At 39.7% G+C, this 27,190-nt stretch overlaps 1 protein-coding gene across 20 annotated transcripts in view; it reads right to left on the bottom strand.

Annotated features, from left to right (window-relative positions):
• THRB (thyroid hormone receptor beta) overlaps nt 1-27,190 on the bottom strand; it is a 381,781-nt gene that overhangs the window by 251,630 nt on the left and 102,961 nt on the right. For 5 of the 20 annotated variants that reach the window (XM_053598958.1, XM_053598960.1, XM_053598956.1 and 2 more), the window contains one exon: nt 25,790-25,906. The exons of the other annotated variants lie outside the window; for them this stretch is intronic. The gene's annotated coding sequence lies outside the window, so the exon portion shown is untranslated. The remainder of the gene's footprint in view (nt 1-25,789; nt 25,907-27,190) is intronic. 20 annotated transcript variants of the gene reach the window in all.

Here is a 27,190-nt window from a genome sequence, read left to right on the forward strand (position 1 = left end):
CTTCAAAGAACTTTCAGCCTTTTGAGAGGTAGGACATGGGAACATTCCACAGCTATTAGAAGTAAAGACAGACCTCAGGGAGGGCGATACCTACGGCTCAAAGGAGTAGGGCAATGGCCCCACATGCTGGAGGTGTCAGGTTCAAACTCAGCCCTGCCAAAAACTACAAAACAAACAAACAAACAAAAAAAGATAGACCTCAGGGAAAACAGTGAAGAGGGAATGAGCCTTCGCACCTGGCAAGGGATCAGGGATGCCTTTAGAGTTTGGAGTGGTGGTTAAACATTTGATCAATTTAGAGGAAGGAATGATAAAACCTTTCCATTTATTAAAAAAAGATTAATTACTCTTAGAGTTAGAAATTGCAGCCCAGGGGAGTGAAGCCTGTGGTCTTTATCAACCACACAGGGATTAGCAGGGATCTGAAATAATTCCTCAGGCTTATTTCCTCAAAGGGTGCATACCAATGTTTAGGCTTGATATATCAGGTTACTGTGCAGCCTTGGGTTCTGGGCTCTGCTTGGCCAGGTTCAAGTCCTGCTCTACCACCCCGAGCTGAGAGACAGTAGAGAAGTTACTTGGGATCCCGTGTTCTCATCTGCACAAGGAGACAAGTGCACGTAACTTGCTTTGATGATTTCCACTTTTGTCCGGCAATCTAGATACTCTAAGGAACTTCCCCACAGCAATAAAACTAGATTACAACAAGCAAAACACTTAAAGTACCGTGGGCTTGCAGGGAATCTCTAGGAGTATAATAAACTTAAGCAGAAGAGTGAGTGGTGAGAAGTGGGTAAACTGTAATTGCCAGGAGGGTGATGTTGAACTAGCCCTGGGATGAGAAGCCCAAGCCTGGGGCTCAATACAACGCCAAAATCCTTCAAGGAACTAACCCTAGGGGAGCACACAGAGGGAGAGCCTGATTTGGTTTGTGGGGCACAATTTACTGATCCCTGATCTAAGATGACAATATTGTTTAGCACATGTACCTGCTTTATGATGTATAAAATCTTTCCCCTTATCTAACTTGATCCTTGTACAACTCTTACAAGAAAAGTAAAAAGCAGAATAGCTTCTATCCTGTCTGATATACTAATAAGACACGAGGTACTGGAAAATTAATGTCAGAAGATTAGACACAATGCTAAAACTTCAAAGAAGGAGTTAGAAAGGTTGAAGAAAACTTGAAAATGCTCTTGTGGCTGCCACAACCAGCATCATGTGGACTGACCACAAAATTAAAATGAACTGTTTTGGGCCACCTACATCTAAATGCTTTCTTCTATGTATGTCTGTGCTTTACCACAGAAGCCAATAAAAGCTGTAAATCAACACATGGCAGAGGCCCATCTTGGTTATGCTGTTTCCCTTGGGCTGAGAAGAATAGCAGACTCGTATACACCTAACGCACAATGTGCAAACATGTCCTCTTCCCACTTGGCAAGGGCAATAATGATTTCATTCAGCTAGGCAGGATTTACCCAGCATTTCAGACCTCAACTGTAGCTTAGAAATTGCCTCCTTTAACCTTCACATTTTTAAACGGAGTGTAGGTTGGTTGTGGTGACTCACACCTGTAATCCTAGCACTCTGGGAGGCTGAGGCAGGTGGATCGTTTGAGCTCAGGAATTTGAGACCAGCCTGAAGAAGAGTGAGACCCCATCTCTAAAAATACAAAAATTAACAGAGCTTTGTGGAGTGCACTTGTAGTCCCAGCTAATTGGAAGGCTGAGGCAGGAGAATCGCTTAGGCCCAGGAGTTTGATGTTAGTGTGAGCTAGGCTAATACGCCACAGCACTCTATTCAGGGTCTCGGAAAAAAAAAATAATAATAATAATCTAAAGGGGTCCAGAGAGGAAAGATCAGGTTAGAAACAATGATCATATATTAGTTGATGAACAGATAGGGAATTGTGAATATGTAGATGAATGTGTAGATATTACTGTCAACTCATCATAATTGTATAAAGATATTTTATTTGTTTTCATGGAGAGACACAAATAAATGCCAATGCAGGAAAGAGATAGAGAACGGTGGAGACAGAGCTGGAAATTAACATTATATCTGCTACATGAGACATACGGTAGACCCTTTCCGTGCTACATATGATTTAATTATCACAACTCTTGCCGGGAGGTTTGCCTCTCATTTTGTAACAGAGGAAGCGAAGATTAAACACCACATCCCAGGCCCTCTAGCTTGTGAGTAGCAGAGCTGAGGTTTGCCTTTAAGTCTGTACTGGCTTTAACGTACCATTTACTGCACACATTGCTTCTCCAACAGGGAATTCTGCGTTTTGGGAACAACTGCAGAAAGGAAAGATGAGTACAAAATAGTATAATCAACTTCCACGTAGAGACGTAGAAAGATAGACGCTGATTCATTGGTCCAAACCTCGCCTGGCAGCAGGATTTTACTCCCGGGCTGGGTTATTTTTTAACATTTTCCTCTCTCCATAGCACCAATTTTTCAAAAATAATCATAAATGAAACAAATCAAATGTAACTAACATTTTTACTTGCCAAACAAAAATATTGCACTTTACAGTGAATACATTCTTTCACTGTTTTAATGTAAAACACAAATGAAAATTCTAAACTGTCCCGTAGTAGGATGGAACTGGAGGAACTGAAGGCGTATTTCCTTGTACAATCACTGGGCTCCTCTTTATTCTGCATCTATTCAAATGCTCAATACACAGTGGCTCAAGGACTAGAGATACAAACTATACCCAAAGTACTGTCGTTCCAAAGCTTGAGGAACTAATCTGGAAACTAAGGCATAGTGCTGAATCTTGTGTTCTGGGGCTGATTGGTTAATGGTGTTCTCCAAATTAACTTTTATAAGAATTTATGTTTATTAACAGTTAAGTAGTCAAAGGTGCTAACTTAGGGATGAAATAACATATCCCTAAAATCCAATGGTAACTGCAGCAATTGTTTAGAACAGGGAGTCCAACCTTTTATTTCCTCTGTTGCAAACTGGAAGAAAAAGAGTTGTCTTGGGCCACACATTAAATACAAAAACACTAAGGAAAGCAGATGAGCAAAACGAAAGGTCCTTTTGTGATATTGCACACCACAGATAAGGTGTACATTCCTCCAAAAATGAGCATGTGGCCTGCAGGGCACAGGTTGGACACCCCTGGTTTAGGGCTTAGATTTGTACAATACATTTTTCTTTCGGGTGAAATATGAGGGTACATGCGTTGTTTGCATTTGTAAGGTAAAGTCCAAGTTACAGTATATTTTTCAGGGGAAATATTTTATTTCTGAGATTGTTTAGAATGGATCCTGATGATAATAAAAAGTCAGCTGCATTTTTGTCAGTTTTATTATTGCTTTACAATTCTTTTCAGACAATTCATCACCTTCATTGTCTGCAGTACCCGGGAAGACTCTGCCTACCATTCCACCCCTGGTATGCTACTGCCTGGAGTCTTTATTTTGAAAAAAAGACACACGAGTGACCCCTCTTTCTGGAATTCTCCATTCCTCCATGGAGCGCTGGGGGCCTCTTTGTGCTCCAGCTGGCACTGGCTTTACTGGGGCATCCTGTCAAGATGATCATGGCAGGGCACACATGGGGTACACACAAAGGAGCTGGAGGAGAAAATTCTTTAGTATCGAATGCAGCACCCAACATTGCTAGTCGTCTATAGATGGATTACCTCGGGGGACCAAGGCTCTGCTATCCCAGAAAACTCTTTAGCAGCCCCCAACCAGTCTGGGAAAGCCTTCTGCACCCAAATGGAAGATAATAGGGAGTGCTAAGGAATCCATCAGGCAGAATGCCACACATCGGGCACCATCTATTACTCTCTTTACTTCTGAAAAATTCACATGGGCACAAAGGAGCCCCAAGCTAGGAGGTCATTTGATTTTTGCTTTTGGCCACTCAGGCTCCGGCTTCCCTACAATGGCCTCATTGGTCAAGATCCCAGCTGAAGTCATCATTTGAATTTAGGCCAACCCACCTTTTGATTCATTCTTTAAAGAGGGTAGTGATTTAACATTAATTAAGCTGTGTTTGCATGTAATTTTCAAAAGAGCCTTAGGAAAGAGAAACTATTATCAGCCCCATTTTGTGGATGAAGAAACAGAGGCACATCGGTAAGTGCCAGAGCTGGAGCTCCAAGATAGTTCTAGCTCCCAAATCCACTCTTAGAATCTGTACAGAATTTTCCTGAGGAATAGAGAGTTAGAAATTCTATCCACAACAGGCAAATATCCAAAGTAATAAATGTAGCCTAAGATTAAAGTACCTCAAGAAAAAAAAGGTACAGGTTTGTCTCTTTGCAACAGGCATGCAGATAGTTTTATCCAAGAACCCTAGGGGCCCTTGGTTATATCACCCTGAGTCTAGGTCCAGAGAAAAGAGAGGTGCAGTAACCAAGTATACAACTATAAAGCATAACATGAGGTTTAAGACAAGATCCTACCATGTCTTCAACCAAAAGGTGAAGAATACAACATTCCTTGACATATACTTGATGGAGATTTTACATTATTATCTTATTAATAATAATCATTTGCCTGTAAGTTGCATTATTCAGGAAGATTCCTCTGTAGAAATTACCAGCAGTTCTGGAATTACTCATGGTTATTGTTCCATCTGGACCCCTGTGTGAATGAGTTCCCTGTAAGGTCAGAGACTGTCTAGTTTATAGCACCTTCTTTAAGGAGAAATTCAGTCCCAGCTCTTCCTTCACCTGTGCTGTATGCAGGAGTATCGGCAGAAATATCTGGAGGGTTGGAATCAGGACACTTTGGAAGCTAATGCCCAATAGAACCCCTTCAGTATACAGAGGTCCCAGGCCTTGGAAGCACTAAAGGCATTCTCTTATATTAGTCTATAGCTCCATTGCAAACGATGGCTCAAAATACACTTCATAGTAGTTCAGCCCACATCTAATATTTATCACTTGTTAAAAGCATATGCAATTTTGTGTTTGGGAGATATGGTATGCCTGGCATTTGTTCTTGAAAGAAAATAGATTCAGTTCACACTCATCATGTTCCCTCTACTGTCTTTCCAATAAACCCTGGAAACGATTATGCTCTCACTTCCAGTAGCATCTATTTTGGTTTTCAAAGTTCCTTTATAAACATTTGGACTTCTACAACAAATCTGTAAGACAGACAGAATGGGTATTATCTTCCATATTTAATAGATGGGGAAACTGAGGCTTAAAATGTTTAGTAGGAGTACTGGTTCTATAATTCAAGTCCATCTACTCAACCGTGTGCTAGTAAAACACCCCCCTGCCCACAAAAGAAGCTTCAATTTATAGCATTTGCTGACTTTCAGGTGTAAAGAACCCGTCACAGTTCGTTTCAAGGTACCGAAATGATGTTACTACCTTCAAAATAGGTTCTCTTGAGCCAGGGGAACCAACTCCAGTACAACAAGGGATCCTTCAGCTCCTAACCCCATGTTCTTTATGTACCTTCAGATTAAGTTTTTATGATGTTCATTTAAAATAAGCATTTAGCCCCTTGTCCTCAGGAGGAAGCCTAAGGACCGTAAGAATGTGTGGTATGGAATTCCCTTCTGAGAAGATCATCTGTAGACATTTCTTCAGCATACACTGACATGTTTGAGTGTAGAAGATGCTACCCTGGTTACAACCAAAAGGGCCAGAGGGGCTGGCCCTGACGTGATTCAGAGATGTTCCTGCATATAGGGATCAGTCAGAGATCAATAGCTCCTCTCGATCCAAGCCCATTGACAAAGTATCTTCTTCTTTTTTTTTTTATTAAGTCTTTTGCATATAGATCATAAATACATTTATGCCAATTTCAGTGTGTTGATTATTTGTACAAATTGGAGTGCTTGCATCATACTAATCAATATAGCTTTCACCTCATTTACCCAATTATGACATTAGGACATTTGTGCTCTGCACATGATAGATCCAACTTGTACTTGCAATGTGCTCCATAGTTGTGGTCCCTCTACTATCCCCTACTATTGACAAAGTATCTTTTAGCTAACGATTTCCAGGCATTTTCAGTGCTTGTGTGACCATCCTCATTTTATAGATGGGACATCAATGTCCAGGAAATAAAATGATATGTGTGTGCTCAAAGCTGCACAGGACATTAGAGTTGGGGTCAGGACTGCGATGTTTCCCTACTGCTCCAGTATGCCTTGTAGTCCATCACTATGAAAAAAAGACTTCGGAAAAATGTGGCAGACTTCAAGGTCAGAAGGGAGAATGTATGGGCCAACAGACATTCTGTGAGGTCTGTTCTTACCATAGTTTTCAGACCATATTGTCCAGAGGGAGGCCCAGGGGCCTTGGCAACATAGGAGGAGGTCAGACTGAAGGGGGTAAGACTTTGAAACCCCAGCAAATGTAAATTAAAATACCTCTCTGCCTTCATCTGCTTTATATGTTGGGTGTCAGATAAAGATTTCTTTTGAAGAAAGGATTCTATGACCTAAAAAAAAAAAGTTGAAAACCTCCACAAAGACCAAAGTCTAGAATGTTAATTTTCAAACAAAGCTCCTCGGTGTGAGATATTGGCTCTCATAAACTAAAGGGAGCCTTCTCGCTGCTCTTTTCCCACGATCTGGAGAGATAATGTATGTGCAAACACACTGAAAATAAAGGAGGTGTATGCAAACCGCAGTCACCAGGCTGGTCCTCTGTGAAAAGCAGTGGATATTTCAGCACCACGTATGGCAACCTTAGTGCTGAGTTTTCTATCTGACTTCCCAAATGACCTGGACACTCCAGGCCTCCTCAGCTGACACCCTGGAGGCCAGCCATGACTCCTGACTACCTGAACAAGTACACAAAGGTAACCACTCTCACACACTTGCTGGGGTGACACTGTCATAGGCCACACAGACCTCTGACAAGCCTTCTATGAAAATAGACAAGGAAGCTGGGACTAGCAATAAACAAGCACCGAGTTTTCAGACCTACGACCATGTAGTCATCTTTTAATGCATTTCAGATAGAAAGCTGAAGAAAAAGAAAAATGTATTCCCAGGTAGCCAAAATAATTCAATTACTTCAAGTAGAAAAGAGGGATGCGGGAGATACATTGAATCAAATGGTGTAGATTTGATTTGTACCGTGCTGTATTCATTAAGTCCTCCTCGGAAGAAATATTAAATCCTAAATATTTTTGGAGACAACATTAAACTAATAGATTACAAATATTCATCCTGAAGCTACAAGGGAAAAGAACATAGGAAAAGAATACATATAGTATTGATTGTTACCATTATACACTTAAGTACTTATGAAACATTGAAATATGTTTATGTGTGTATATATTTATAGTGCCCCTTTAAAGACTATTAAAATGTTGTATAACTTCTTGTTGGAATAAAAAGACTTTGAGGCTGATAACTACCATTTAAAAGTAAATGATTTTAAAATCTAAAAACCCTATAAAGTGATCGTAAATTAAAGCATTTGTGGGATCAAGGTTAGAATACTAATGTCTATTGGGATCAGGATTCTGAAATATTTCCTAGTTTTCTAGATTTTAATGAGGAAATAAAATGAACACACATAAGAATGGAAAGTAAATTGAAGCTAAAAGTAAGTTTTAGATTCTTAAGGCCTTCTTATTTCACTTTCTTTTAAGCTTATGTGTACTATGAGAAAATGTTTGAATCATATCGGTTGCTAATAAATGTAAACCGTTGGGGTAGCTGTCTTACTAAAAAATCCAGAACGCAGACAGGGATGGAAAGTATTCTCTATTACTTACAAAGCTAAAATTTCACCATACTTGCCAGGCATGTGAAAAGTTAATCTTTAGCAAAGCTAATGTGCTTAAAATAGTTAGTCTATTGTTCTCAGCAAGTTATAAACCTAGATTATAAAATGTTAAACACTAGAGATACAAAACTCAAATACACTAATTCTTTGGTACACATCCCCCCGCCCCCCTTTGCATCACTTTTCTTTTATAATGGCTCAGATTTTATGACTGAGGGATTTAAAAAAAAAAAAAGAATGCAAACCTCCATAAGGAAAGCTAAGTAAGGAAAGTCATATTTAAAGGAGCATACAGTGCCTTTCTGTTAAAGAATAACTTTTATAATGTCTCCTTTTACATTTCTAATTTTGTTCCTCTGAATCTTTTCTCTTCTTGGTTAGTCTAGCTAGCCATTTATTAATTTTCTTTATTTTTTCAAAGAATCAATTTTGATCTGGTTCTTCTTTATGATGAGATACTCCATGCTCAACATTAATAATTTAGTATTATATTTAGCTATATACAAAAGAAAAGTGCTATCTTAGGGAACATGCTTAACTGTCACCTATAGCTCACTTTTCTTAGTCCTCCATGCTAGAACTGATAGAAGACAAGGAGAGTCTGGAAAATGTTCTTAACATTGTCACGACCCTAAAAAGGTGGTATTTTTACCCTACTTTACAAACAGGCAACCTTAAGCCTAGAAATGTTGAGGTCTGCTGAGATTTGAACCCAAATCTTCTGACATCATGTCCTTTCCCCTCTTCTGTAAAATTATTCAAATAGATGACCATATTCCCATTTAAAAGAAAATAAGAAGATAATTTACAAAAATATAGACTAATTAGGAAAGGATTATTAGCTTCTTGCAAAAGATTTGCTCCTAGATTCAGTTACCAGCTCCCGTAACTCATTTAAAGAGGCCTGAAGTTGTCCTCAGTATTTTCGAAAACTTTCTGTGAATAGAAAGTGGCTTTGTAGATACAGCCAAGCTTGGTGAGTGATTAAATTTATTTGTGCTTCAGTTGCAGTATCACAAAGAAGGTTTTAAGTACGTCTGTAATGGAGAAAGGGACACAAACAACTATAAACCTGGACAAAAAAATATCTGAAGCAACAGTTTTCAGTATTGGACAACAGTACACGGCTGGGATCCTTGGGAGGAGGAAAACACAGGAGACCAGCTCCACATTTATCTTGGCTTTCTGCCTTGGGCACTTTTCAAATTGCAGCTCAGGGAAGTGGAACTCAAACAGAGAGCAGCTAGCTAGAGTGAAGGAAGCTGAGATCAGATTTTGGGGTGGCAGATAGGGCAGGACTTTGTGGAGCAGGGTACTGGAGAAGAAGCTTCACAAAGAGCGAGCTCCAGAAACACACACAAGAAGTCTCTTGAGCCTTTAGACAAACGTTAAGCAAATCACATACAAGACCTACCCCAAACAACTGTTCTGTTTGCAGAAGAGGGTTTGATGGCTGCTATAAATTGTGTTCTTACAAGGAGGAGGCTAGAGAATCTGTCCTTCCTGTAGGGAACGCATTCCGTTTGGTAGAGTTGGGGCTTTCCTAGTGGCCAAGTGACTGAGAGAAACAGAGTATCGTTCTGTGTGATCACAGGGATGAGCACATGACCCAAGTCGGACCAATGACCATCCTCTTTGCCTCTTGTCCATAAAAATGTTGTTACTCAAGCTAGTGAGATGTTAGAGTGGGATGCCGAAGGGACCGTGTGTGCTACGTGAAGTGAGTCTGTTCAAGAGACGGGGAAGTGGACTTGTGGCTGTGATGACACCTTTAGTGCTCTTGGATTTATCCCCGTTAAAAGGAATTTGCAAACCTGGTTTGGTGAGATTCAGAAGTGTTTTAGTTCTGGACTATTAAGCAATAACAGTTCTGACAGGGCCATAGATGCTCAGGCTAGCACGTATACTACACCGTGACCCAGGGTGTAACTTCCTAGTGAGAGAGTCAACATTTGATAGCTGAAAATTGATAGTCCTGGCTTCTTGTTAAAAAGCTGTATTATCTCGGGCCAATCTCTTACCTCCCCCCTCCCTTCCTGTACACTGAGAAGGGAGGCTTTCGAGGGCTCTTTCTAGCTACAAAATTCCATGAGTCTATGAAATAAGGGACTTTCCAGAGTTAGCTAGATAACAGGTTAATGCTAATTTATAAAAGTGTCCTATTCAAGCCAACAAAGGGTGTGAGAGGCGACAAAGCCTGAAGAAAAAAACTCATATAGCCTCTCAATGTCCCAATGTGCTGATTTCTTTGGCCATTTTTTCTCCTCTTGTTTGCAAGTCTGAATTAAACAAACTCTATCATCCAGTAATTTGGGCTCCAGAGAAACTAACTCACTGTGAATGAGGCAGAAACGGAATCAGGCAAGGGGATTATTGTTTTCTCTCAGCCCAGCTGTGTCTTAAAGATTTTATTAAGCCACACTTTCTTCGCTTTCTAACGTGTAAAATTAAATAAATGAAGAAGATTTAGGACTGCTGTTAGGAATAAAAGGGAGAAGAAATGGTACAAGTATCTGTACAGAGGCAGTAAGATTGTGTTTGTTCACCATCTCTGCATGTTATGATCTCCAGAAAGGCCAACAGTGAACAAGCACTTGCTTTACATCTAAAGGCAGCTTCCGCTTTGTTGTAATGAAAACATGTTTAGTGGGAGATTCCTATTGTATTTGAAAGGAACCTAAGCAAAACCTGGGCTCATGGAAAGGCTAGTTCTTAGAAGAAGGGAGAAACGGAGTTATGAACTGAGACAAAGTCAAGTGACCTATGAAACCCTGGTTCTCTATTTTCTGATGTGATGGAGTTCAAATTTGGGTGTATAAGGGCCATTGAGCCAGCCTTTCCTCTTTAGAACAGGAGGAGCTAAGAAAGAGCTGCAGGGAGACGTGTACCAGGTGCCGCAGACAGGAAATACATGGACTGAAAAATTTGAACTCAAAAGCTCATTAATAAACATATATGAATATTTTATTCACAAATACTATTCCAGGAAACTGATTAGATTTATTAAAAAATTTGCTATGCCAATTTTATTCTCAAGTGTCTTTTTATTGAAAATAACAGAAAAATCTAGAAAAAAGATAGCATAAAGAAGGAAAAAGTTCTAAAATCCAACAGCCCAAATATAATGCTATCATAATAATTGGGTATATGTTTTCTAGTCTTCTTTAATGTGACCATTTAAAAGCATTTTATAATCACCACCTCATTTAACCCTTATAGCAACTCTATTTGGTATTATTGCCACTTTACAGATGAGAGTTGCACAGAGGCTATGGTGCACATTTGTGATTATATAAACTATGTCTATATAGAGAGTGTATATACATATTCACATTTATATATGTGTTTTTGTGTGTTTATTTTACATTCACATATCCACAGATTTTTATGACTGTACACTAAATGTTATGACTATCCACAGTAATTCATCATTTATACTTCTCACAACATACCCAGCAAAGGTTCCCAATTAGGTCACAGAAAGCCACAGACTGGGAGATAAGGAAGGTCAACTGCCATTTGTCAGCTGCTGAGCTCCCAGAAGGGACAGCCCAGGGTACAAAATCTTGAGAAGAATGTTGTCTGACATGAAAAAGAGACCCAGGGCTAAAGCCAAGAGAAACACCTGACTAAGGTCACTCGAATGGAAGAGCGTTGAGCTGTAAGAGGGCGTGTTCGGGTGTTTGTCGTTCATCCTGTCTAACCCACTGTCTCCTTTTCAGTGGCTATACACTAAAGGTACTAAAAAGGAAGGTACGATAAAGGAAATCGTGCATGAGGATTCTGAGCCAAATTTACATAATTTGGAAAGATGGCTCGGCAAGTAGACCAGGCTCGTCCGCTCTGCCCCCCAGAGCCTCCCAGCCCGCGAGCATCTTATAAACGTGACGCACTGCGCCTGCGCTTCACCGCGGGGCCCTGAGGACGTCAGCGCGCATGCTCACTACTCCTGCAGCGCCGCAGTCTACGGCACGCTGATGGTGGCTTTCCTTCCATGTTATTTCAGGTAGCCCCTTATCCCTTTTTAAAATCATCGTCACCACTATTATCTCAGTTTCTCTAGCAAAACAATGTGGACCCACATTTTAATCTCCCTTCCTCACTCCTTCCTTTCCCCCCAATGCCTCAAATTCTGTAACTTCTTCCTTTTCGGTATTCTGGCATGGGGGGGTGGGTGCGTGGGGTCTCTTATTTACCGGCCTGTTGCCCCAACCCTGGTCAGTGTTCTTATGATGTGCTTATGACGACTGCCGTCATTTCACTGTCAGCAGCATAAAGAGGGAACGGAGCCACTATTAATAATTATTCTGGGATGACAGTCCTAAAACCGATTGTCCTAGGCACACTTTCTCCTCATCTTCATTTTTTATGAATACCATTGCCGTATTCCGAAACATAAAGCGTAAGCATCCTGCGGAGGTTTTAATTACAATGAAATCCAGGGTTAATACATGCATTCAGAGCAATTGTAGATTCCTCAGTCAATCTTTTATAATTTCACCCCTCTGTAGCTCTCTGGGTCTGCCTCCTAAACTGTGACCCCGGGTGTGTTCTACGTGTGCTCGCTGTGCTCCACCCACCAGATCTTGGTGCCTTCCCACTCCTCTCCCTCACAGAATTCCTGTTCCCTTTGAGTCCATTTCACTTTGTATGTCATTCTAAATGCTTAGCGCTACTTTCCACTGAACACATATTCTACCATCTTAGTGCTCAGAATAAATCATCTTATTTTTAAATTTTGTCCCCATGTCTCCCATCCAGACAAATAATAAGAATACCTTATAAATGGAAAGAGGTGTATCGTTTACAAAGAACTTTCTAATACATTATTTGACTTGAAAAGGGGGCAATTATTTGTTCTCATTTTGCAGATAAGAACACCAGATCCTAGGAGGGTAAAAGGCACAGTTCAGGTTGCATAACCAAAGTCTCCTTTCCCTAAATTCAGCAAAATGAGTAAAAATGTCAAATATTAGACAAACTATAGCAACAACATTCAAACAAAGGAAGAGATACAATACAGTAACAATATTTGAAAGATGATATAATGATGTAGAGAACCAAGAGTAATTTCTCTCTAGCTTCAAAGCAGTCCTAGGAGAGGAAAGCACTTGTAGGACAGCTGGACAAATTTGGGGGGCAGTCTTACACACACCCTGCAATCCAGAGGGAAACATGCTGAGCGTCAGTAGACAGCACAGACTGTAAACATTTTTACAGAACGAACTTTTAGAGAAGTTCTAAGCCACTACACATCCTGATATAAAAGGATAAATAAAATTTCCAAACAAAGATTTGAATCTAATTCAACCAACTATGCCTGTTCATAATCCTAGTTGAGTCTGCCTCCTTACTCTCAAGCAAAAGAAGAATTCCACTAATACCCAGCCCTTGAACTTCAGTTCTGAGAGAAGACGAACAGGTCTCAGAGAAGATGGAGAGACAATCAAATATGATTCTTGTACAATATTTGGGAAAATACATGGTTTAGCTAGCAGTTTCCACATTAAATAGAGAGACAAAAATAAATGACATAGCTGCTGTGAAAAAGAAAAACATAAAGAAAGGAGAGAAGACGAGAAAGAGAGAAAATATCAAGCAAAGACTTATTAAAAAATATATTTTAGAAAAAAATCCTTAAGAAACAGAAGGAAAAATTCCACAACAAATACTATGCCACATAAAAGACATTAAAAAGGAGGAGTCTGATGAAAGAATAAAGACAAGGATGGGATAACAGATAGTAGAATGAAGAGAAAAGAGTGAATCAGAACTTAAGATAAAACAGTGAAGACCAAAAACTACTTCTGGAGAACTAATAAATAAATTAGAAAAAAACCCCAAGGTTGGTAAAATTTGTTAAATGCCTTTTTGATATCTCTGGCATCTATGCAAGTGATTGTATATATTTTTCCTTTTGTCAGTTGAAGAACTAATTACCTTAATAAACAAAAATCCTTTACAAAAAAGGAAAAAGATCATTAGACAAATGAAGGTCATGAACAAGTTGGTCATACTAAAAATAACTGCAAATGCCCAATCAATTCAAACACAGGTACACACACCTGAAACTCAAACTCATTTTAAAGAGAGGCAAATCACGAAAAGGATTTGGAACCAATCAGACTGGCAAGAATTGATAACTGTGTTAAAGTTATTGATGAAATACAGAACTAGGAAATCTCATAAATTATCAGTGATGGCATAAATTTCTGCAAACTCATTTGAGCACATTTTGACGATATCTAACAAATATTAAGTCAATCAATATTTAACCCAACAATTATGCTGATAGGAATTCATCACACAGATATGTTTGCACAAAGCTGCAAATGCAGTGTACAGTGTATTAATTGTACTATTATTTGAAATAGCAAAACTAAATACCTGCCTCCTAAAATTAAAAACATAGAAACAGACACGAATTCTCCATGTCTGTTAATGATGTACTGGTTAAAAGAATTATGAGACATTTATGCCATGAAATGCAATGAGCTCATTAAAAGACATTATGGAAGGTAGGGGGAAAGCTTCAAGACACATTATTAGGAAAATTCTGTAAATATTAAGAAACAAAAACAGAAAACCATATGCATCCTTCAGTCTGTATCCAATTGTTACTAAATCATGTGGGCTTCATTTTCCAAAAGGCTGAAATGCATCCATTTTTTCCTCTAACCCCATGATAGTCCAAGTTACCTTCATGCAAGTCCAAACTAGCCTCACTTCCCACCTACATTTCTGCAATAGCCTCCTAACCTGAATTCTAGCCCAGGACTTCTCCCTGCTTCTGGTCAGTCTGCACTCTTGCCATTCCAGGCACATTCAGTTCTTTGAATAAGCCATGGTCCTCCCAGCAGGGTCTCCTGCACACACTCTTACCTCGGCTGGGAACATTCCCTTCTAGTCCAATGCAGTTTTCCATTCTTTCTTCAGATTTCAGCATAATAATCTTTTCTTCAGAGAAACTCACATATTCTTTTATGTTAGACTTAATTTATAATTATACATTTACCTGAGTGTAATTATCTATTTCCCTCTGCTAGACTACAAGCTCTAGGACAGTGATTTTCAACTGGTGTGCTGGTGGCACACTGATGTGCTGTGAGAGGATCTTAGGTGTGCTGTGAAAAATTTTAAAGATCATGAATTAAATTATTTTCAAAAGAAGTTCAAAGCACAATAAGTATGTTAACTCCTTTTTGATCAATGTAAGTGTGATGTGGAAGTTTAATTATAGGTTCAAGTGTGTTGTGAGATAAAAAAAAGGTTGAAAAACACTGCTTTAGGAAAATTGGTACTGTACGATTTTATTTATCATTGAATCCTCAACAAAGTATGTGTCTCAAAAGTCAAACAAAGTGCTTCAATCACTCTCCATCTATCTATCTTTCTACCTGTTTGTCCATCCACGTCCATCCTTCCATCCATACATGTATCTATTCATAGTTATGTGAAAAGTATCTAGAAATAGTTAATCATCTAAAGATTAATATCTAGGGCTTGGGGCTAATAGAAGGAATGGGGGTAGGTAGAGAGTTAAAAATATTTTAAATATTTGTATTTGTTTGCATATTTACTAGGAATACTGAATAATTAAAAATAACTTTTTATAACAAAGCTGCCATAATACTTTCTTATTGATAACATGAGATCAACTGTATCTTAAAAATGTCTTCAGTCTACAAAGGTAATTAATAGTATCTTAGTATCCTGTCACTGGGACTATAATCATGTCTCTGAGAGACCTGCATACTAACACAATTTGCTTTTCTTGCTAAATCAGTTCAATTCTATTTCAAGTATAAATAGATCTTTTCATAAGCATTCCTCTGCATGTTTGTATACTCATACAAAGACACATCTTTTTTTCTCATTAAAGGTGTTAGAAAATTCCTCCAGGAAATTCAGTCACATTGTCATAGTCTTTTCGCAGAAAGGAACAATGTGTAGGAAACAGATTCTCTTGGTTTGATTAATGAACAAAAGAACCTATTTAGCCTAATTCGCCTTAGATCCCCTTCCCTTGATGGAACTACTAGCGTCTATAGCAAGGCATGAACGTAAGTTCTCAACAATTAGGGGAGAATTCTTGGAATTAATAAGAATCTTTCGTGAACTTTATTTTTAATTAAGATACCAGATAGTCCCTCTTAGAAGACTTTTTAGTTTGGAGAACTATCTCAGCAGCAATATGGGCCACATCAGTTTTGTCACTTTTATACATAGCCACCAAACGTCCTTCCACTCATCAGATTTGGTTGAAGAAGTAAGCCTAAAACTTCTAATTCTGTTTTCTAAACAGGTACACGTCTGACTATCATAGAATAGTTTGTAGAAGGAACCCTATAGATTAGAAAGAAAACAAGGCCTTTCGGTTCTGTTTCCAGCTTTCCTAAATTGTTACATAGGAGAGGTGATCTTGCCGAACTATTTATCAAATTCTGCAGTCAAGCGTTGTGTATTGTAATGACTCCAAGAACTTTGGGAGTTGGAGACAAGCCATGGAGTATTATAAGATATTGTTCAGCTACACAGAAGGGAAATCTCACTCGGATACCCTCTGGGGCAACAGTAGGAGAATATTCAGGGGAGATTCAATTCTGTGAAAATCTATGACTTCCTTTAGAGGATAGAAATCTATAAAATCATTCACCCTGTGTTTAATTTCTACCCTTGGTATAATTTGCTCTTAGAATAATTAGAGTGGGCCACTTCTGACTGCAGAAGCCCAGGGAGTTAGCCACTTGAACAGAAAGAGTTCTCCTTAGGTAAGTGACTTCTGGAAAGAAGGGACGGGTACTTCCTGGTATTCTAGCATACACCAATAAATACATTTCGGAATTTATTGATATGGAAGGATTGCACTTAAAATTACTACACCTTGCACAGCTATGATTTAATAAAAAAAAATTACTCCAGTTTGGACCAATGTCATAGCTGTTAGAATAAGGGTTAGCTTTCGGGAGAGATACTGACTGTGAAGAGGCAGGGAGACCACCGGATGCTGGAAATGTTCTAAATACAGGTCACTGGTGGCTCTACAGACATATACACACACTGTATGCGTATCTATAGTATCTATAGTATTTGTGTACTATACATACACACACACTATATATAGTATGTATATGTAAAAACTCATTGACCCATACAGAGATGATTTGTGTGCTGCATGAATACCTTGATTAAAGCAAAATTTAAGTAAAGGTACAATTGTTTTCTGAGAAAGAAGACTAGCGACCTCTGCATTGGGGAGATGACCTTTTAATAAGAGAAATAGCCCAATCTGATTGTCATCTCTAATGTCTTATAGAATTTTATGGTGTACATAACAATTCTGTTACAAATAATGTTTTGCAGATGTGCTAAGTAGGGGGCCCCATTAATAGCTGTAGGAGAATGAGAACGTTAATTTGAAATGCTCAGTTTTTATTGATGATCAGAAAATGACAACTGAGTAATTTCTTCTGAAATGATAGGATATGCATTATGACTTTAAAAAAATTGTCTAAACTTACTTTCTATTTAAATGTATATTTAGATTTCATATTTCTTAACCTAGATGGACCGTTGTTCAGTAACCTCAGTCTTATCCCGTCTGAACCCCAATGTCCACCTTAACTTCCATGTAGACAGTTCCCAGGTCTCTTCCAGACAAAGCCTCTCTCCTGAGGCCCATGCCTCAATTTTCAGTCTGAAACTGAGCTCATGTTCTGTCCACACCCTAACTTTCTATCCTGTGTTCTCAAGATGACAAGCTCAAAACCTGAGCCAAGCAAGGATCCAATCAGGTCTTCTCTGCTTCCAATAAATCTCTTCTTTCTATTTCTTTCCACTTGACCTGTCCTGTACAATATTATTAGGCACCCCCTCCTCTCTGCCTAAATATCTCCAGACTCTCCATCTGTCCACCCTTCACAACAGAGTTACTCTTTCAAAATACAAATCTTACCCCTTCTGTGCTTACAACCTTCTATGGCTCCCCATTTCACAGGGAATAAAAACCTCAACCTGAGACTATAGTATAACTTTCCAAACTTAATCTTCAAACAAGGTTCTCTGATGTTTTGCTTATATCTCCTGCATTTTCCCCCAAACTCAAATTATCATAATACCTTTACAAAAAAAATTCCCTTCAGTTTGAATGTTCATTTCCTGATTAATTTCAAGTGAGAGACCATATCATTTTGTGATAAGATTCCAGACTTTGGCTTCAGACTACCTGGGTTCAAAGCCAAGAGCTACCACTTTCTGATCTTCAAATCTTAGGTAAATTGCTGTTTAACCTTCACCCAAGAGCCTCAAATTCCTTATAGCTATGTAAAGAGGACAATAACAGTGTGATATTAGAGGGTTATAGAATGGTTAAACATGGAAAGCACTTAACGCAGTCCTTGGTACTTACTAAGCATTCATGTCAACTTTTATTGCCATTGACGTCATCATCATCATCCTCTACCTCAATATTTTCCTGCCCCACCAATTGAAATTAATGCTTTCTTTCCTTTATTTCCCTGTCCATGGCTCTATTGATAGTATTTATCAAAATATGACATTATGAGTCTCCTTATTTCACAAATGCATCGAGTTTATTAGCACAAACACACACCTTAATCTTCAGTAGCACACACCTGGTGCTTTGCACTCTTCCCCTCAGTTATACCAGAACGCCTTCATGCCTTCCGTGAGCTGCAACCCGGAGAGCATGTTAGAGTCTCCACTTCCCCACTTGGGTCTAATATTCACTGAATCTTTTTTTTTTTTTTTGTAGAGACAGAATCTCACTTTATGGCCCTCAGTAGAGTGCCGTGGCCTCACACAGCTCACAGCAACCTCCAACTCCTGGGCCCAAGCGATTCTCTTGCCTCAGCCTCCCAAGTAGCTGGGACTACAGGCGCCCGCCACAACGCCCGGCCATTTTTTTGGTTGCAGTTTGGCTGGGGCCGGGTTTGAACCCGCCACCCTCGGTACATGGGGCCGGCGCCTTACCGACTGAGCCACAGGCGCCGCCCTAGTCACTGAATCTTACAGAGTCTGTTTCCTTAATACATTTTGCAACCTGTCCCTCTCTGACAGAATCAGCATTGCTTTGGTGAAGTGTCCTTCACCAAGATTATTATAATTGTTGGTAACCAGAGCCTTATGATCCAAGTAGCCTCCCCAAGCACCCTGTGATCATCCCTACTTACCACAGTGAAATTTCTTGCTTATGCAATTAGCAACTAAATAGCAAGCTTTTTGCATGCAGAGATTATGTTTTATTCAAAGTGAGTATCCCAGGGTTTGGCATCTAATAAGCTATCAAAAAGCTCATCTTGCAAAAGTGAATGCATTATCACATTCTATTATAACTCCATGTACATAGTTTGAAACTGTGCCTTACAAATGTCCCTCGTATGGATTGTAGGCCACACTGCTATGCTCTGATGCGGGTCAAGGGGCGAGGTATTCCTTAGGGGAGTTAGAAATTCTGTTCCAGTAGTTTCTGTGACAGGCATTGCAGGCCAGCAAGAAGTAGGAAGAAGACAGGCCCAGAGACAGCATGCGACCGGGATAAACAATGTGAGATCCTCTCTCTTATTTAGGGCATGATGTCAGACAAGTTTTCAGGGGCAATACAGTCCATTCTGGAAAACCTCCCCACCACCATGATGCGTACTGTGATATGTCACCCAGATCCCCCTTCAGCAAGTAGAACTGGTTTCCCAGCTGCTAGGAGGATGGCTGGTCCTGATGGATTTCCTTTGGCTGAAGAAAGTCTCATCACCCCAAATCATGCCCCTTCCCAAGGTGACCCACATTCAGTGATTGGTTCATGCAAGAAATAAAGGTCCTGGCCCCTCAGCAGAGTTGGAGTGACTTTGAGGGCCTTCCCAGCTCCAGCACTTCTTGAAGGTTGGCAGAGACCTCCCCTGAGACTCCGTCACAGCCTTCTCCCTCTATCCCAACCTGCTTCCTTCACCTTCCCTACCACAGATGTTGATCCCAGTAAAACTCCTCCAGGCTAAATTCTGTCTCAGAATCTGCTTTCCGTAGAACCTAACTCTTAAAAACCAATGATAATGAAGATAAGATAGAATTTTATGACCGTACACACCTAGAAACCCAGAAGAGGTCTGTGGGCCAAGTTTGGTCCCTAGAATTGTTTTTTGTGGACTTTACAAGGGTTAAAAATTGTGAACTAGTTCTCAACATTAAAAAAAAAGTTATCTTCAAAAAGCTTAAGCTCTGGTAACAAAGGGCCAATATTTGCACACGGCACCAAGAAAGAGCTGGAGTTGAGGAATAGTGTTCCTTTTATTTATTTATTTATTTTTTGAGACAGAGCCTCAAGCTGTCACCCTTGGTAGAGTGCAATGGCATCACAGCTCACAGCAACCTCCAGCTCCTGGGCTTAAGCGATTCTCTTGCCTCAGCATCCCGAGTAGCTGGGACTACAGACGCCCGCCAGCTCTCACAGGCTCCAACGTGCTACAGCCCGAACCCCCATTCTTCATTCACTTTCTAACCTGCCTGGCCCTGAGGGCAACTGAGCTGTTGGGTCATCACAGACTGACTTCAGAGTTCTAGTTTCTACCCTCAAGGCAGGCTACTTCCTTCATCAGCCTACTATTTCCCTTCACAATTTACACCTCTCATCTGACTTCTCTCATAAAACAGAAGCCTCCTTGTCTTTGTGAGCAGGTTCTGTGTAATAATTTTGGGAGCTTCCCCCCAGCAGATGCTCGAGGTTGGTGGACATAGCAGTTTCTCCAAGCAGGTTTGCTAAGAAAATAGAATTTAAACAGAAGAATCCCTTCACCACGTTGTGACCACTATGAGCAATATCTACTATTCTAGAATATTCTGAAGAAGAGTCTGCACTTTTTCGAGGCATGAAGATGTTTTCCTGACACATAGAAAGAAGCTCTCCCTTACAGAATGCATGACCAGCAGTGTGTTTTCAAGGCTTAAGGATGAATAGGGGTTTTTGGAGTGGTTTAAAACTCAGAGGCAGTAAGTAGCCCATATCAGAGAACTCTTTTATTGGCTGAAGTCCCCCAAATCAAGTCCCTGGGGAGCTCAGCAAGGCAGAGCAGGCGTTGGCCCTGCTGCCCATATGCAGGTAAATGGCTGAAGTAATTGCCGTCCTTGGGCAGTCAAGTCAAATGCAGAATTGAGACTGTAAAAGGGCAAGCGCTCCCACAGAGGAAAAATTATAAAGTATTGTTAGATAGAATAGAACGCGACTGCTGACATTTCACCTTTCATTATCATAGCAATGCTTTAAGAAAGAAATGTAGTTAAGGTTGTCAGAATTTCATTTTAACCCCCTCTTTTGAGGCTGTTAAAAATTCACTCATGCTGAAACTTGCCTTTCAGGTTCTCAGCCAGATTTGTGCTTTGTTTTTAATCCGTTGTTCTCTAATGGAATGCAAAATGTAAGTCAGGGGACAGGGTTTTTCCAAGGATCTTTCTACCGACTGCTTTCTATCTCAATTCCCTTTTCCTAGTCTGCCCCCATTCTCTGCTGGAACAACAGAAACAACCCAAAAGACACACTCGACAGAGCGAGGATTAAAGGCTTTTGGCAGTGTTTATAAAAATAGCTTCGGGAATAAGCGATATTCAACAAGTAGGAGTCTGTTCAGTGGCATTCGCTAAACACAACCACAAACTTGGAATGCTGTAACTGTCCATGAGAGACGTAGTTGAATCAACATGTATTTTTGGAGCACTCACTGAATGAAAGGTAACCGATGACAGTTCAAAATGTCTTCATAGGTGTGAGCGAGAGGTGACAATCTGGTAGGAAAAAGGAACCGGAGATTTGTGCACAGGCTGTATTTGTAGAGCAAACACACTGATTTTATTTAGACTGTATGCTCTTGGCACTGAAAGCTCCATATGCCCTTCCCCACAGCCATCTCCCACGGGTGACAACATGCCAGGGGAGAGGGGAGAGAGGCAACAATTTACTGGCCAGTTACCCTGTGCCAGGCAGAATGCTAGGCACTTTACAACATGAGGCACACCCCGCATCCCTGCTCCCCAGCTGAAACACACTTTAGAGATGTCCACCTGCACATAAATGGCTTTAAAACTCTCCCATGCCTGCTTTGCTTATCCTAAAGTCCAGCGAGACTTACTATGTTGATTGGCAGATGAGATATCGCCATGTATAATACCTACTTTTGCAGACATCCCACCACCTCCTTGATAGACGTGTTAGGTCTTGCAGGTGCCATATGGGAAGACTGCCTCCCATTACAGCAGCCCCAGAACCTGGGAAAATGCTACAATTAGCCTTTTGTTATTATAAGCATTTCTGTAGGAAAGGTTTTTATTGGTGACAGAGGGATGCTACAGAGCAGCATCAAGGAGGAGAGAAAAGAAGAGAGAGAGAGGGGAGAAAAGAGAGAGAGAGGAAAGGGCGAGGAGAGATGGGGAGAGAGAGAGAGAAGAGACCGAGAGAGAGGGAGCACGCGTGTGAGAGAGAGCTATATAGGTTCGGTTAGGGGAAGTCTTAGAATGGTGATGGGAGGGCAGAATAGCCAATAAGGAGTTACTGCCCTGGCAGGAAGAGGCCTTAGGGGCAGGCCATAGTTAATCTTGGTCTATAGAAAGTAGGAGGGGCTTTTCTGGGGGCAATTACCTAACATTTTTCACTTGAAAACTGCTTAACAACCAATTCTGCTCTGCATGTCCCATAAGAAATCGGATAGGTCGACACTTGTTAACTCTGTGTCATAGCCTTGAATCCTCAGGCCCAGGGTTCAAAGAAACCAAGGGTTACTCAGTCAGCTCAGGCTTATAACCAACACAGCTATTCTGTTTTTAGCCAGTCTCTCAGCCTCAGCCTCATGCCCAGCTGCTTCTGAATCCTTTCTCTGAATATATATATTATTTTTAAATTCTTGGAATTAGGAAAATTATAGTAAGGATATTGGCCCAAATTCGCCATTTTTAGCATGAAGAACTCACAGCCTGGCCTTTTGCCAAGTATTAGAGGAATGATTTTGGCAGATAGGAGATAGCCCTGCAGACAATTTGCCTCAGCTGGTGGAAGAGCCATGCTGAATCTTTTCAGGGGCTATTTCACGCAGCTTGAGACTATGGCAGCAGCGAGGAAGGTGTGTCCCAGGCAGAGATCAGGTGCACTGTCTATCTATCTGGGTAGAGGCAGTGGTGGTGGGGGTAAGTGAGTGGGGAAAGGTGGTCAGTCTTGGAAAACTTCTTGGGCGTACTCTCAGGGACCTGCACCTGCACCACCACCATAAGAAGTTAAGACCCAGGTGGTTGTAGCTTCTCATATTTAGCTATTGTCTTAAAAAAAAATAGGTAGCAAAATATTGTCAAAAGTATAAGAATCACTACAATTCAGCTTCAGTAAAGGTCTTGTGGAGAGGTGTCTCTTTTTCCTTGGAGTCAGTCTGTTTTGTCTACCATTCCTGAATAATGCTGTCATCCCATATTTGCGACAATAAAAATGTTTATTATCCCACATCATCATTTCATAATCCCTATGATCCTTGCTATTAAATCTGGAGACAGTGATTCCTTGTTAAACCTTGTCTTTAAACTAGCATCTTCATGGCTCCAATAGTGTATGTGCAATGATTGCTCAAACTATTTCATTTTTAAGCTCTGGTAAGTGTTGTTATTTCTTCCAGTACCAAGAAAGACAGTCATCTCAAATGAGAACATACTGTATTTGTGAGCTGGTGTGTCTTTCCATTTTCATTTCAAATCTCATTTGTTTCTAACAATCTGTTTACTTCTCTCTTAGCTGATTGGGTCAGCTGATCCATCTCTATTTTCAAAATCAAATACTTCTTCTTCTGGACTCTGATTTTTCTCAAATACACATACATCATCATCATCATCATCACATCAGTATAATTTGAGCACTTTCCATGTGCCAGGCATTGTCCTGAGAATTCTACATGTCTGACATATTAGTTGTAGTGGGAATTATTATGGTCCCTATGTTAGAGATGTGGACCCTGGAATTATTATGGTCCCTATTTTAGGGTAACCACAGGCACAGAACAGAGCCATGTTGGATTTGGCACACATGTAGTCTGGCTCCGAGGCCACACTCCCGACAGCACCACTGTCCCTCATGGTGGGTGCCTTGCTAAGTATTTCGCCTTTTCAAAAGTATTTTTCATGTGCATCTTTTTATTTGATTCTTACAACCACATATAAGGTTTTGCTTAAACTAGAATTCTCCATTTTATTTCTTCCAAGTCTAGGGAAAATATTTAACATTTTATTATTGTTGACTTTACTGAGGGTCTGGCTAATTTTTTTCCAAATTAAAATTCTAGATCTAATTGAGAATTAATTCAAGATTTAAAAAAATTGATCTATAATAGTTGTATTTATTTGGTGGGTACATGTGATTTTTTAAATACCCAATTTAATGTACAATCATTAAATCAGGGTAATTGAGATATCTCACATCAAATATTTATCTTTGTGCTGGGAATATTGCAAATATAATTCTTCTCTTCTAAGTATTTTAAAATGTATAATAAAATTATTGTTAACTATAAGTTCCTTAATATACTATCAAATGCTAGAACTTATTCCTTCTAACTAACTGTATCTTTATACCTCTTAACTAACTAAAGTAACACTATGAACCTCACTTAAAAAAGGTAGCCCATGTCTGTAATCCCAGCACTCTGAGGATTCTAAGCTCAAGCAATCCACCCTGAGGCAGGTGGATTGCTTGAGCTTAGAAGTTTGAGACCAGCCTGAGCAAGAGCAAGACCTTGTCTTTCCTAAACGCAGAAAAATTAGCCAGCTGGTGGCATATGCCTATAGTCACCAGAAGCATCCCATGAGCCCAGGAGATTGCGGTAAGCTATGATGATGCCATTGCACTCTAGCCAGGGTGACAGAGGGAGAGACTGTCTCAAAAATTAAAAAAAAAAGATATTAAAACAAAAAAGTTAAAGTTATAATCAACTGTAAGTCATCATCAGATTACAATCGATGGCTTCTTTTTTCCTCATTTGAAAGCCAAGTTCTATATTTCTCAAGGGGATGTGCTGAACTCAGCAGAAAGGGAATACATTTACATGTGTCTTAAGTTATGACTGACTGTATTTCAAAATCAAATATTTTAATCTTTATATATTTATAGTTATATGAGTAACATTTGTACTTTATATACTTAGATTTATACATCCCAGGCCAAATTCCAGAAAGGATTTTCATAGATTTGGAACATACACTGCTTAGGATTTATATATAACTTTATTATCCTTTCTTGATATGGAGAATAAATAATTTATTCTGGTTTTTATTATCTATACTTAATCCACAAAGTTTTTTTTTTTTTAAAGGACATATATGATAATGTAGCCCAATAAAAATAAATGCTAACTACCTTATTGAATTAATGTCTCCTTCCATGCGTATTTGTGATTCTCAAATTTGCTGTTTGCAGTTTTTGACACTTCATCATTAAACTTCTGAGTATTTTGTAGAAAACAACTGGGCTTAATTCCTTAGGAATACAAATAATACAGATGCCACTACTTGAATCTATACATTGCCTTGGAGTGAAGTTCTTCTATGCCTGTTATCTTACTGATCTTCGGGACATTTCAGGGAGGCCCATGAAAGAGAAAACCAACATTTCTATATCATGCAGAGACAATGAAAGTCCTCTGAAGGATTAAAATCCTCACTGTCACTCAAAGCCAAGATGCCATGACTTCTTATAGTAACTTCCTCTGAACAGGGTCTTACGGCTTTGTTTTGGCTCCTTCCCTCTTACTGGCAGTCACATATATACTCCCACTGAACAATGAGCCTTTCAAACAAGTGGCTCAGGGAAGTTTGAGCTTAAGTTCAGCTACTTGGCCCATAAGTGTCTGCATACAGAAATTCTAGGAGCACCTGGCAGAGGTCAATGCCAGACCAAGGTCATAATACATGTACATTCCAGTGCCTGTGTTCAGTGACACAGGCCAAGAAAGTATTTCCAAAACAGGCGGCTACATTTCATTTTTGCATGTTTAAACCAAAGAAAATAAATACCTGCTGTTTCAAACAGCTGAGTACTTCGCTGGAATGCTGAGGTATCACCAAAGTCATGGACAGTAGTAATGTTTTCTCAAGGTGGCAGGAAGATTCCATAAGGTGAGGTCCTGTAGCCTGCCAAAGAAGGAAGGCTTTCAGACCACCAAATGACAGAATAATATAGGAGATGGATCTGATGTGTCCAATGTAAATCCAATCTTCATAATGGCTCTTTTAAATCTTTGGATTCAAGACTTAAAAAAAAAAAAGAGTTTTGAAACTCAGTTACACCATATCTTTGGTATTGAAAGGGAAAAGTGAATAAAATATATTAACCCTCCAACTTGGCTCCAAGTATTTTACATTTGCCATCTCAGTGAATCCAACAATGACCTTCAATAGATATATGAGGGTGCCAAAAAATACATGGGCACGATTTCAGAAAGAAAAACCTGTGTGAAAATAATAAGTCATGTTTGACTTCTGCAGTTATAAGAGGTGCTCAAATATGACTTGTATTCATCTTTTGTTATTGGTATATATTGTTACCATTTTAATAGATTTTTTTCTTTCTTAAAATGTGTATATATTTTTTTGCACTCTGTATTTTTATTTCTATAACATAGAAGAGGAAGCTGAGGCTCAAGGTAGTGAAATAATTCACTGAAAATCACCTAAGTTGTGTGGTAGAGTGAGGATTTGAATGTAGATCTATATACATCCTTACTGTCTTCCTGAGATAAAAGGGTATTTGCCTGGAAGTTTTATGGGAAGTGACGGAAGTTTCAATATGGTCTCCCAAAGCATACATTAATGTGCCCTACTCCAGCCCTGCAGTGCAGAAAGACACTTGTCACGTATGTTCTATCCCTGGAGAGGCCCAGAGGCTGTTTGTGAAAGACAAACCTACCTGCTTTCTGAACTAAAGCAAACGAAGGAACTTGTCTTGTTCTTAAACTCAAGAGTCTCAGTCTGGTGGCCTCATAGGGGTTTCACTACGAGCTAGTGAAACTGTTCCTAATCCTACCTGCCACCCCCACAGCAGCACACAGCTGTGGGCATGAATAATACACCCCTCTACTCTGAACCTTCTAGAGCAGTGGTTCTCAACCTTCGTAATGCCGTGACCTTTTAATATAGTTCCTCATGCTGTGGTGACCCCCAACCATAAAATTATTTTCATTGCTACTTCATAACTATAATTTTGCTACTGTTTTGAATTGTAATGTAAATATCTGATATGCAGGATATATTTAGGTGACCCTGTGAAAGGGTCGTTCGACCCCCAAAGGGGTTGTGACCCACAGGTGGAGAACCGCTGTTCTAGAGCAATGATTTTCAATTGGTATGACATGAAAGGGTCTTAGGTGTGCTGCAAAAGTTTTTTAAAGATCATCAATTAAATTATTTTCAAAAGAA

The sequence above is a fragment of the Nycticebus coucang genome, chromosome 8 (assembly GCF_027406575.1).
Source record: "Nycticebus coucang isolate mNycCou1 chromosome 8, mNycCou1.pri, whole genome shotgun sequence".
In the NCBI taxonomy this organism is placed as follows: domain Eukaryota; kingdom Metazoa; phylum Chordata; class Mammalia; order Primates; family Lorisidae; genus Nycticebus; species Nycticebus coucang.